This window comes from Salminus brasiliensis, chromosome 6, assembly GCF_030463535.1.
Source record: "Salminus brasiliensis chromosome 6, fSalBra1.hap2, whole genome shotgun sequence".
Lineage (NCBI taxonomy): Eukaryota > Metazoa > Chordata > Actinopteri > Characiformes > Bryconidae > Salminus > Salminus brasiliensis.
The window spans coordinates 16,726,358-16,736,383 of record NC_132883.1 but is presented as its reverse complement, the minus strand read 5'-3'; positions in this window follow the sequence as shown (position 1 = coordinate 16,736,383).

The window sequence follows — 10,026 nt, the reverse complement described above, 5'->3', positions numbered from 1 at the left end:
CTTGACGTTGAATGGAAGTCAATGTAAAATAAGAGTTTAATCTGAGTACTTTAAAGCATTTCTATTGGTCCATTTTTATAGGATTTCAAGCTATTCACCCCCTGATTTACAGTAAACTCGCACCAGAACTCTGATATGAGTTCTTCACTGTTTCAGATTGGTCACAGGGCATTTTCTCCCTCTCCGATGAATCCCTTGCTTCCTCACCAAGTAATAAAGGCCTGCTTGGCAAAAAAAGAAAAAAAAAGTCTGGAATTGCTGTAAACTGCCGTAGAAGGCGACCAGCCCTTGACGTGAAACCTTAGGCTTTCTTAATAAATGGCACTGGTAAGCTGACTAGAGCCACACACTGACACCACTGAGGCTCATGAAATGGCCTCTATAAAACATTAAGGAGGTACGTAAAATTGTTTATGTGGACAGAAGTGGACCTCCTAAATGTAGTCTGACAAAAATATCTATTCAATGGCTTCTGTGCCCAAGGAGTCCACAAATGGTCACTGTCGAGCGTTCAGTTTTGAATTTGCCCGTTTTCTTTACATTGTTTTGAAATGTCATTTCCAAACCGAACAATTTGGGAATCATTTCTTCTCAAAATCCATGAAATATTGAGTGAAAAGTACTACATTTAAAAATACCTTTTGTTGTTGAGTATAATATGTTAATCAGCCCTGTATAAGATATTGTTTCTCTCCCCAAAGCCTGACCACGCTGAACACGCTTGGAGGAGAACTGCCAATTATGTCACGTAGGCCAACAAAGCTTCAAGTAGGCTAACATCTCAACTAAGCGATGGTGAAAGTTAGGCCTGTTATGCTCTCTTAGACTCTTGGCTACAGGTGGTTCGGACATGCAATCCTCCAGATGATAGGGCCAGCACCACTCGAGGCCCCCATAATTCACTGTTAATGATAAAATGGTAAAAATGATTCAAATGACAAACGAGTCCGAGCTTTCAAACAGGGCAAATATGGCAGGGTAGGTCCACGAGGAGCTACGCTGAGGTGGTAGAGAGAAGAAGAAGAAGAAAGGAGAGAGTGTTAGGCAATGCCAGAGAAAGAGCATCATCTGATGCACATTAACTCAAGTCTGAAGACTGATGAGCGGAACTCAGAGTCACGCACAGATGTGAGCTAAACAAGGAGCGAAGCGGCCCATCATCTTTCATCGCAGCGTGCTTGCAATTAGCGTTGCCCAAGAAAGCCCTGCACTTCTCAGATGAGATCCTCTCCTTAATGAAGACAGAGATTGCATGCCGTTCAAGTTCAAGTTGTAATGCAAACTAAATAAATCAACAAGAACCTCATTCAGGCCAGTCTCTGTTCAAGCTCGCCATCTTTTTTTTTTTTTTTTTTTTTTGGTCTCAATTACAGCTACCACCCGGAGGCACCATGCTTACTCCACATCCTCTGTCTCCACCCAAAAATCCACTTCCAGCGCACTTATGTTGCTGCTTTGCTGTCCTCGCACCATCCTCCCTACTGACAATGAGCTTGAAGTCCCTTGGGTGCTCACACACACATGGCTGAACACTGAGCAGCTCATAGCTTGTAGGATCCCTGTAGAAAAGGACGACGCATTCCTGCACAAAAGATTTATGAATTGTAAGCAAGACACGACATCTGTTTTTTCATCCCCCTGCTGAGAGACGTCCCGGGGCTCCTGATACCATTTTTTACCCGCCTAATTGCTTTTGCTCTCTCCGAGCAGAACTTGGATATCACTTTCCTTGTTTGAGGCTGTTGAGCATTTGTTTTGCTTCCAGCTTAGATTTGTCATCAAACCGTTAGGCCATCATCACAAATTATTTCACTGTATCTTGCAGAATTTCACATTTTACCAATAGTTTGGGTTTTTCATCAGTTTTATCTTTGGTGTATCTGTGCAAATAATCCTGCTTAAGTGGAGTGAGCTGTAAACTTAAATGTAAACATACGAGTTAAAAAATGTGTAAAATGGCCTGACTGTGGCTGTATAATCGAAGCCTGGTAAGCTTTCCTTTTTTCTAATCATTACATTTATGAATTTATATTTTACCCCATTTTTCTACCCAATTTGGAAGGCCAATTACCCAATCCCAGTTCATGGGAACTCCTCCTATCACTAGCAATGTCCCCAACACTAAGAGGGTGAAGACCAGCACTCTTCCTCAGACACACGTAAAGCCAGTCACTCTGATGCAGCATTGCTAGGTAGCCAGTGTGGACGCCTGTGCTGACCAACATCACACTGGGAGTGAGGTGAGAAGGAAGTGCCATGAACCCACGACTAATTGTGCTCTCTCTGACTCTGGCTGCTGATGGCAAGCAACATGACCCAGGATTCGAACCTTCAAACATAGCAATCCTCGGTTCATAGCCTGGTGAGGGTTGGAGGAAGTGGAAGTGATGAAGTGTTGCTATGCCAGCATATGTCACTGCTAGGTCTCCAGTCGCCATTGCCGCTGCACTTGCATCGCTATCCGCCATTTTTTTCTAGACGTGTGTTCCAGACGTGAGTAGTTGCTCCCTGGCCGTTTCGCACTGCATAGTGGGATTACAGTGTCCATCGTAACCACACTCAAAAACAAAAAAGAATTGAGTATACTCAACGTTGACATTTTTGTCTATACTACACACATCACCCTCAAAAACTAGCTAGTATTAATAATTAGTACGCAACATGGACGCACTCAGTGTGGTCATACTATAAATCTGAGACACCTTTTACTGAAACCTGAACATAAATAACATTCAAATCACTGCCCGATGACCATCCACTTCCATTCACTGTTAGCAACATTAGCACTGATGACTAAACAATTCCTTTAACATGATGAACATTTTCAGGCACTCTTCCTTTTCTATAGCTTCATCTCGCACCATATGTTCAGCATCTTCAATACTTTCCTCCTGGCGATACTTTTCCCCCTTTACTGTGGCCAGTGGTGCCACCCCACGCTTAATCCACACTAAGGATTTGGGAGGATAGCGGAGAAAACACCCTTGTTCCTGTCCGCGTTTAACCTGAGCAGGCCCGGGTTGGTCTGGCCACACCTTGTCTGTGCGCTTCTGTTCTCCGCGAGCTAGAGGCCAGCTCGGGGGGCCAGCTGGCTGGGGCTTCTGGTTCATGTGGGCGGCAGTAATGCACGGCAGCCAGCACATTTTCATTCAGGATAAATAAAGAGATTGGGGGGGAGCTTTGAGCGATTCGTAGAAGCGCTCCGCATATTTAGCGTGAGATCGCTTGGCCTGGAGGACCTGTGAACAGTTGAGCGTTGGGAATGGAAATGAAATATTCGGCTGAGAAAGGAGAAAGAGGAGACAGCTCTGTCGCTGCTGGGCCAGCGCTGCCAGGTACAGAAACGAAATGGGCTCGAAGCCGAACTGAACTAATTTGTCAGCACTACCATCTGTGCTTCTCTTGGCCTCCTTGGCCCGCAGACAGGCCTCGGCGGTTGACATCCTATCCCGGTTGAACTGCTTGGAAGATATGAGTGTTTCTCATGGTTTGGCCTGCAGACAGTTCGCTCCTGCCACCCACTTAGTGATCTCAGTAGCTGGACACGACGGCTTTTTGCCAATCCCCATACTCCACCATGCAAGGCTCTCTCTCTCGCTCTCCCTCCCTCACTTTTTTCCTCAAGATCACCCATTTTGAGCTTAGTTAAAACACATATGGTTGCTAGCCCAGGCATTAAACCACACTTCATGTTTTTATTCCTATTTGTATGACTAAATAAGTTCCTGCTAGGCCAGATGCCTTTTTATGCAACAACCAAAGGAATCTGACCTGAATTGACCTAAATTTACATTAATAAGCAAAGAAAAAAAAACACACACACAGAAAGAACCCATTTGTACTCACCCTGGCCTGTAATAAATAGTCCATTCATTTCATTTTGCTTTCACTGGGTTTACAGTGAGTCTGTCACCAACAAACCAACACACAAACACAAAGAGCTTGGTAACTGTTAAAGGGGAATTCTGTAGATTTTTAAAATCTTAATAATGAATTAAAAGTTGAGGGGTAAACACTGTCATTGAAAGTCATGTAGTGTGAAATGGTTCACTGTAGAGAAACCTCTCAACTCTGATTGCTTTACAATGGCGTTGATTGGAACTAGGGGTCACAATGTTTACAATGCAAGTATAGCAGTTTTAGCTGCAATTCCAAAACCACCAGTGATTTTACATGTTTTCTGAGGGTTTATATATGCTGGTGGTAATGGTAAAATAGCCAAATCTAAAACAAAGTTGCATTTCCTTAGGGACTATTTTGCTGCATAACTGCACACTGAAAGGATTTAAAGTATCATTATGTACAATTTGTACCTTCAAATAACAACTTAAAAAATCAAAGCGATGCTCCACTGATGTTTCATAAGGAGAATAGCATCTTTAATGCTGCTGTTCCGGGCTCTGCATCCTGCTAACTGCGCTGTTTAGGTTTGGAGAAGTGGGCTGGAAATGCTTGCCACGCCTTTGCAACCCTGTGTAACTCATATTCATGTAAAATCCAGAAGAAAATGAATGTAAGTGTGTATTTCTTGAGGGAGACGAGCAAATCCCACATGACTCTAGGGTCTAGATTCCATAAGCAAGAAATACTAAATCTTGCATAATGCTGCTTTAAAGGGGTTTAAAAGGCCAAAATCCTCTCAAATTTTGAAAAACAAAGTCTCAGGCATCATTTGTTATCATTTATTATTGTTATTTATTATTAGTAATACCTGTATTTGATGGAGCCTATAGAGGCTTTAATCTCTTTAATCTCCTTTCACCATCCCTGTAAACGATTCCAACTCCATTTCTCCAGAAAGGAGCATTTTCTATAACATCATGTTCATGGTCCTACCTTTTAGCTATGCTGAAATTTTGTAAAACTGGTGAAATTTCCCTTTGAGCTGTTCGGAATTAGAAGCTCGGGGTCCGGGCGATTATGTTGGTTTTGAACATACCCGTTAAAACTCTGAAAGCGCTGGTGATTAAGTGAGTTATTGAAAATAAATATTTGCTTTGCTTGGTGGTACGCATAGAGCTTTTTCTGTGCAACTTTTCCATTTGGCGAAGAAGCTGGAGGCACCACCCTGCACTGGAGAAAGCATGGGCTCTCTCTCTCTCTCTTTCTCTCTCTCTTAAACACACACATACAAACACACCAGTGCAGAAACCACAGGGGTGGTGAGCTCTAATCTGGAGCCATTAGCCCACTTTAAACACATTCCCCAAGTTATAGCCTGCTTCGCCAACCTCTCCAAAGCACACACAGTTCCTCTGCGCTCTTTTTCCCTTTCCCTTTCTCCAGTGGAAGAGCACATTACACAAAATCAAAGCACGCAGTTCAGAGTAAGAACGCTAATCTATGATCGAGTCTCATCAGTCCATGTGGTTGTATTGAGCGCTGTGGGATCCAGCATTCATACACTGAGAAGACTGATCAAAAGAGGCTGTAATTTTTTTACGCAATGTCAGAATGTGGAATCATGTATACTAATATGTCCCATATGTTTTATTGTATGTATATACTGACCTATTCCCCCTACATATACAAACAATTGCACACATCCCTTTCTATTAGTTTTCTAGTTATATTTGCAGGAGCACTAGTTTCTGACACACACAGTGTGCATAATCTGCACAGAAAAGACTTTTTAATAGAATGGAGATGCTCTGAAGCAGCCACTGCGGAGCCTAAGGTCATTATGGCTAATGCCAACCATCAGGTGGAAGGGTGTAAAGCCTGTGGAGAAGTGGAACTGTTTTCTCTGGAGTGATGTGATGTGATGTGATGTGATGTGATGTGAGTTGGAGTGGTGCTTTCAACCCAGAACTAATCGTCCATCACCGGTGCTTGACCTATCTAATGCTTTTGTGGCTTAATGCAATCAAATTCTCACAGCAAATGTCTAGTAGTCTTCTCTAGCAGCGGTTACTGCAGCAATAGGAGTGAGACTTTCTACTAAAACCCTTAATTGCAGAAGAAATGTTGGAGGTGATGAGCAGGTGTCTAAAAACTTATGGACAACATATAGAGTATGTCTCCCTCTCTCTAATGACAAAGGAAAAAGCAATATTAGGTGCTTTAGAGCTGCCTTGGATCTGATTTTACAATTTAGGGACTTTACTGGAAGGATGGAAGACTCTTCTTCTGAAAGATATTCCCTCATCTGGTGTTTTGATGATGGTGGTGGATAGCGATGTCTAACATCTGGTTGAGATCTGGTGGCTGTGCAGGCCACAATGTATGATTTGTACCCCTTCTCATACTCGTCAAACATTTCAGTGACCCCTCGTGTCCAGTGCATAGAGGCATGGTCAGCTTGGAAGAAACCATTGCCATAAGGAATTGACTTGCAGTGGGGTGGCACAGAGGCCTAGGAGGTAGTATGTGTGTGTGTGTGTGTGTCGCACAGCTCCAGGGGATTGGGCTTGTGGGTTTAATCATTTCTACGGGTCACTGCCTGATGGTGTTGTCCGGGTACTTCTTGCTGTGGTTTCCTCCTACCCCCAAAAACACACACATGGTAGATGAATGGCTACACTAAATTGCCCCTAGTTGTGACTGTGTGAATGAATAGATGTGTGTGTGTCTGTGGTAGACTCGCCCCCTAGTCCAGGGGGAAGTCCTGCCATGGGCCAAATGATTCTGGGTAGACTTAGGGGTTTTTGGGTAGAGGTGGGTAAGAAGACGGTGGGATGGCAGTGACCCCTAAAGGGAACAAGTGCACCCAAACCATGCCAGACCAAGACTCCCTCACTACAGGGGCCAGGCCCCAGCTTCCTGACATATTTAACGAATGCACAAACATCACATCTCCAACTTACTGATGATTTTCCTATAGATCAGTCTTTGAGATTCCTGCCCAAAGTCACTTAGATCTTTGTCATCTTGATCCAAAATCAGTCCATCATGGATCGGACTTATTCCATCACCTCCCACAGATGCAGACTGGGATGCAGACTGTGGAATTTGGAAGCTATGACAACACCTTAAAACCTTTCCGGTTTCCATGCAGAACATTGCCTAGAGCAGTGGTCCACAAACGTTCTGTAGCCAGGGACCCCTTTCTGGGTAATAGGCTTTTTTTCTATGAATACAATCCAGCTGTTCAGAATTTAGACCAATTATGTTGATTAGATGGAAGCTCGATGTCTTTTCTAGTGATGAGCAGCTTTTGGCTTTAGGGACCTGACGAGCTCCTAACAGTGTCCAGACTTTTCCATTTTTTTGCTGAAGTTTGTTTTGCTCGGTTTTGCATTTCAACAGATAGTTTTGTGTTGATGTTGTATTCAGGGCTCTCTGTTGGTTTGAGACAGATTACAGTTACAGTTCCATGTAGTCTCTTGACTACCCATTTCTTTTGGATCATGCTCAGGAAAAAAGAAGACCCCCTGGCTATGCTTCATGTCAGCGTATCATAGTCCCTCCTTCAGATAATCCTAATGCAATCACTTTGCAGGTAATCAGTGAATACATACTACTTTTAACCAACTGTCTAATATATCACACCGGACAGTGATCACAGACAGTGTCATGCACCACTGTTACCAGATTCACTTTATTTACATAATCTCACAACACATCACACACACACACACACACACACACACACACATATATATATATATATATATATATATATATATAGAGACATATTAAATGCCAACTGATTGAATGCTTAGCTATAAAGTTGCACCCATTGCTGACACAGATGTCTAGTCCCTGTACAGAAGTATTGCCAATAGGATCCTCTGGTGCAGGTAAACATGAACCCACTGGCACCATGCCTAATGCCAGGCCCCCATCACTGAGGTGTGGAGCAGTAGAACTCAGTTCTCTGGAATGATGAATTTGATTTGATGAATTGAATTTAAAGAATTGGGGAAGAGGTGGGGTGGTGATCATCCACCATCCTGAACTCACTAAAGCTCTTGTCGCTGACTGCAATCAAATCTTCACAGAAATGTTCAAGCTAAACACAGTTTCTCCAACAAAAGCAGGGTAGACTCTCGTATTACCCTTGATTGATTTCAGAACAATGAATGAGCAGGTGTCCCAATATTTTGTCTATATAGTGTTGTATATATATATACTTTTGTAATATGCTTTTGTAAATCGTGACATTGTAGATCACCAGTGATCACTGATTTTTTTCTCCTGAAAATGTACACACACCCCCTACACACACAAATCACCCTCATACTCATACAATCTGGAAGCATTACCGTGTTCCATGGGGACAGCCTCATAGCCCCCTGAATTCCCACTGCTGTGCTGTAGTACAGTCCATATCCTGCTCCCCATGGCCTTCAAACAGTCTTCCTATTGTGTGAGGCTTACACCCCTATACCTCACTCTGATTGCTCACTTACTGCGCTACAGACTGTGTGCACAACATCAGTTAAGCATTCTGACCGTGGCCCAGCCTGTGCCAAAGGTGGGTGTCTTAACTACTGCTGAGGCCAAGTGCAAGGTTTGGCATCACTGCTCCTAAATGCAGAACCTGTGCTGTTATTGTACATTGCTTTAAGTTGCCTGCTGGTGTCATATATATTCAGCTGCTGATCTAAACAAATGTACTCAAATGTACTTTCATCTGAATGGATTTTTATTTGACTTATTTATTTTTACTTAAATGGAATTTTACAGAAGTGAAGTTTATAGTTGCGGGTGTAAATGCTGACGATGCCAGAGTTACCCAAGGCCAGGAGCCCTATAAGGGAGCTTTTAGGGAGGTGACAGTGTTCTGTCAAACGGTGCTACCTTAGTGCATATATATATATATATATATATATATATATATATATATAGGTAATAATAGGTACACTGTTTACATTTATCAGTAGGTAGGATACTTTGATCATCATATCAAAGAATGCTTCCAGCAGAATTATAGGAAATATAGGAAAAATAGGAAAAGGACATTTGGATGGGTGGAACAACTCAATCGAGTAGCCACTCCCATATCAGTCATTTATTGGTCATTCTCAAAACCTTTCTGAGCAGTGGAGCTGTGTAATCTTTGGGCCTAATGTCTAAAAGTTGTAAGTGTAATCCCTAGCGATGCCAGAGTTACCCATGGGCTGAGCCCCATATGCTAGCTGGCGTGGCTGTCTATTAGATTGTGTAACAGCAGAATTAGCAGTTAGTGTTCTCCTCCAAGCATGCTGAGCTGTCCAGTTATGCTGCATTAGTGGGAGTGGCTCTATCACCTGAGAGCATTATCATGCAAAACACATGAAGACGCTTAAACCTGTGGTTCCGTGCATGCGCAGAGCCACTAATATCTAGGCAGAACTTATATTATTCTGTGTGAATCGGTCACAGGTTTTACAGACATATAAACCATGTGAAACTCGTCTGGTCCCGGGCTGTGGTCAGATAGAAGTATCTCATCAACAAAACTGTTCACTCACAGATGCTGCAAGAAACAGATATGGCAGTTAGGCCAAAAAACAGTTTACAGGTTTAGTGGGAATTGTCGTTTGTGCTCTCCTTTAAACAGTACCTCCTATTTGGTGCAGCAAATGATGCATGACTGTGTGCGGTACCACCGATAATCCCACTGAAACAGGGTGACCAAACAGGGGACAGGGGGTGACTGTAATAACACAGAGTATAGAGAAGCAAATGTCAAGATAAAATAAAAGTCAAATCCCAGACATTTTAGCCAATTTAGAAATTGTGTTCAATGTAGTCAATGGGGGAATGTCACGGAAAGAGGAAAGATGACCTGGTCATGATAAGAAAAAAGAATAGATAAAGAAAGGACAAGAAGTATCAAACAGTGAATAATGTGTATGCTTGCATGAGGCAGGTAGATGTTCTAATGTCAGATATATGTTTGAAAACGCTGTTCATACATTACTTAACTGGATCTTACTTTTTAAAATCTTTACAATTTGAATATCATCTTTCAGGTAGATCTGTTAAGCTCTTATGCTGAAGTATGAATTGCCCTACACAATGATGTGTAGGCTTACTGAAGCTTCAGAAGTGCTAGGACTAAATGCCTCCCTCCCATCAAAGGAGCAGAAAAGCCTT